At 37.7% G+C, this 4038-nt stretch overlaps 1 long non-coding RNA gene across 1 annotated transcript; it reads right to left on the bottom strand.

Moving 5' to 3' along the window:
- Positions 1-1340: 1340 nt before the first annotated feature.
- On the bottom strand, positions 1341-3613 carry LOC146659552 (uncharacterized). The gene is made up of 2 exons (XR_014913812.1): positions 2732-3613; positions 1341-1937 (listed from the first exon to the last, which is right to left on the bottom strand). It is a non-coding gene; the product is annotated as an uncharacterized LOC146659552 (long non-coding RNA).
- Between the last annotated feature and the right edge of the window lie 425 nt (positions 3614-4038).

The raw sequence follows: 4038 nt of genomic DNA, 5'->3' as shown, positions 1-4038 counted from the left end.
GTGTGTGTCACTTTACAGACTCCAACTTCAGTTTTGGTTTGGTCTCACCGTTGTAGGTCATAACACAAACAAGTCGTCAAGTCAAGCAGCTGAGGAAAGGGCTTAAGGAAACCATGGTATGGCCGCTTCTGACAGAAAGATCAGACATCATTCCAACTTTTTAACCAAGGGAATCAGAGACTGCTCCCTGTTGTGAGGTAAGATCAGGTCACATCTTTTAACATCTGAATAGTAAAGCTATTTGGTTAATTTATGAAGGATGAACATTAATTGTTGACACAAAACACCAATATACTGTTTTGTATGCGTGGGTTAGTTGAACAGCTGGGTTACATTTAATAAAAATACACCTAATGTTGCTGATGCTCTTAAGACTACAAGATAAGTAAAGCTATAAAATGACTGTGGCCTGCCACAGAAGATGAAGATGAGGAAGAAGAGGAATGCTCTCGAGGATAAATGCAGAGTGGCAGGTTACCTTCGGTCCTTCATTGAAAATGGTAAGTCTGCTGCGATAGGTATTTTGCCATTGGTTTTCTCTGATTATACTTTGGTAAATTACATACAGTCCAGTGATCTTGGGTCATTAACAAAGTACACTATAGTAGAGCTGGGCGATATGAGATTTTTTCATATCACGATATTTATTTTTATTTATTTTTTTATAAAAAGGACAAGAGCGGTGAGGTCTATCGCAATAGTTTAATTTTTCTATTGAGAAAAAGTTATTTCGCAATACATATCGTTATCGTTCTATCGCCCAGCTCTACGCTATAGTATAATTTTGTTTTGTTATTTGCTCCATGCAATACATAAGAGTGGTGGCATTATCAGTTGCACTAGAATTGTATGTAGACTACTTTTAGCTTTGTTAACATAAAAATATCTATAAAAGCTACAACAGCAATTTGAGTGGGGCAAAAATGTCTGGTGCCCTGTATGTAAGTGGTCATCTTTTATGGTATTTCTCCATAAAAGATTCAAAATAATGAATATAGGATGTCATAGTTTAAAACAATCTTCTGTTGCAACATCTTGTGCACAACAAAAAGCCCTCATCAAGTTTTGGACAGGATGGGAAGTCTTGCCGAGAAATGACTGTGGAAGTGGTCAACAGCAATCTTCCAAAGTCTTCCACCGGTTTTGAAGTACTACGTCTTCCTGCACACTACTGTACCTATGAGTCATTTCTAATGGACATTCAGGTGTGTCTCAACTCTACTGACTCAGGTTTTGGTCTGGTTTACGATTGATTCCATAACCACATGGTAAAATTAGACCATTTCTTCTTTCTTGCATCACATTACTGTACTCGGTGTTCAAAGAAACGGACAATCTAGTGAGTTCTAGTTCTTTTTAATACACTTGACAGTGAAAAATACAGAGTACAGGTGTGCATTTATGGCTTTTTTAATATAAACTGATGAAGAGTTCAGATATCAAAATCAGTTGTTCACTGTACATTATAAATTACACAATATGTTTTGTTTATACTCGCTACTGATACAAAAATTTCTAGAAAAAATTATTTGAATTAAGATGTTACACTACTCTACTGTGTTCATTGTATTAAATCTGCTCAGAGTTGACATGTACTGTATATCCAACCAAGAAATGAATATCATTAAAGTGACAGCTGTATAAAACAAATCCTGTTTTATAGCCACTCACCGTTTTGTTGAAAATGAAATTGGTTATGCTGTTTTGAGTCAGTATTAGCTACAAAGCTGTAGAAATTAAAAAAAAAAAAAATCCTCCTGACATAGAAACTGATTAAATGTAATAATGTCTTTCTACAAGTGATTTTGAAGTATTGGTAGCACAGCAGGGTCTTGTTCATTCAGTGCATCTGGGAGCTGAATCTCAGGAATGGTGATCTCATTTGATGGGCAGCGATTATGTTGTCCTGTCCAGTCCACACCATAATCCTCATCAACCTGAAAGAGCATGCACATGTTTTAAATCTAAACTGAAGAGGTGTTTCCTGCAGCTGTTCCTAGATGGACTTATTGAGTCTGCCAGGGCCTATGTGAGTTGCTTAGGCATTGGCTACCAACTAATTATTCATTCACCCATTCTAGGTCAGGATTGGTTCTCTTCAGGTATAACAAATTTAACTTTGTTTAAAGTATTGCCATCTATACCTGACAGGTGGGATAAAAGAGAATGGCTTGGGAGGCGCACAGCAAATCTCAAAGTTTTCCAATTAATGCTGAAAGAACCAAGGATGTAAATGTATTCTTGTTTTAGCTTTACCGAAGACACCAGAGAAAGTATATCTATAATGCTGCTGAAATAGACACAACCATTTCAATAAACTCGCTATTTAACATCAACCTTGTTATGCGTTATCAGAGAACAATCAACTGCAAACAGCAATGAAACATTCAACTATGTACTATTTAAAGCACTAATGACCCTGTTGTCTAACAAGATGTGATAAGTAAGTAGACTGTGGAAAGCTGGTGGGTCTACTCTCTGTGTAAAAGGTTCCTACAGGCTCCACTGACCCCAGTCTCCGAGTTAACACACTAACAGCTAACACTGCTAAACGTGTCTCAACGCCGAGATGGCGCCGATAGCTTTAGCCGTAGCTGCCCCACTTAGTTTAGACAGTAACAAAAAAAAAGTAAGCGATAATAATTCATTGTCAAACGTCATAATTAAGGTCAACACCTAAACAATGCTGTGTACAGAATCACACAGGTGCTCAATTACAGCATAAACTTACCTTAGACCATCCTCCGTCATTTTCCTCCTAATTGTGCTCGGAGACAGAAAATGTATCGGCAATTACCCCGACGGTTATCCCGGACAGCACTAAAGTCCTGAGTGCTGCACCGGGATTTCTAGACGTGGACGGCCAACATTTGAAGACTGTTCTTCCTCGGCGTATTCCAAACGAACACGGTGCTGAATTGATCTTAAACCTTTGACAATGCTGTCATCGATGCGAACATCTTGAAGAGCAATTATCATCCCAAGCATTTCAGAAACATCTAAACGACTCAAAACAGTATCTACAGGTAAATGATCCCTCTCTATCTGATTTGCTTAAATGAGCAGAACTGGCTGAAGTTCACACCAGTCCGCCATCCTCCGTGACTTTTGACCTAGCACGCTGTTGCTAGCTGTAGCAGCCGTCCGCGGAGCCGGTATCCAGGAAAACTAGTCGATGGTAAACGATAAGCCAATAGGTGCAAAGGTCCAGCCCACTTACATTGATTGACAGACAAAGTCATTCTGCTGAAAAGTCGCATTATGAAATAAATAGACCATCGGGAAAAACGGGATTTTGAAATAAAGACTGACTTTGAAAAAAGGTCATTTTGGACTAAAAACGGCTGGAAATAAATAAAATGCCTCAGGAATAATCTCTGTTATTGTGAAAAATAATGACCATGAAATAATATTTCACAATAATAAGTAAATTTATATAGCAGAATGCAATATATTTCACAATAATGAGCATTTTTTTCAAAATGTGTTCCATTATTTCACAATATCATTCTCACATTACATATCTGTGTCTTATTTATTCACATAGTTATTTATTTCATCTTGACCTCTTTATTTATTTATTTAATTTTGAACACTTTGGAGTTCCATAATATAGAGCACTAAACAGATGAAGCACAAAGAGACCTGCATCACATACACATACACTGAGAAAAGCTGAACAAACTGGCTACTGAGCACTAGTCCGGTGTTAAATGTTATCTTCATGCAGTACCTGTCTGTGGCTGTTTTTTATCTATTTTTGGTCTGTGGTAGATTATATTTTGCAGGGAAGACAAATTGCTGTTGCAGCATGCACTGACATTTTAGACAGTAGTCGTACATGAAAAACAGTTTTCTCACTCTGGTGTTGGAAAAAACGTGGCTGATCTGCACACAGCTGTTATCTCAACCTCACCTTTAGGAGGAACTGAAGTGGGTTTCACTGATGTTCTGAGGTGTGAATGGAAGTAAATCCCTGCACCAGGTTTAACATGTGTTAGAAAGCTTGTATAAACAACTTCAAAGGAGAGAAAAGCT

Source organism: Rhamphochromis longiceps, linkage group LG11 (assembly GCF_057381845.1).
Source record: "Rhamphochromis longiceps isolate RC_006_pf linkage group LG11, R_longiceps_female_GT1.1, whole genome shotgun sequence".
In the NCBI taxonomy this organism is placed as follows: domain Eukaryota; kingdom Metazoa; phylum Chordata; class Actinopteri; order Cichliformes; family Cichlidae; genus Rhamphochromis; species Rhamphochromis longiceps.
This window is presented reverse-complemented; position numbering and strand designations above follow the sequence as displayed.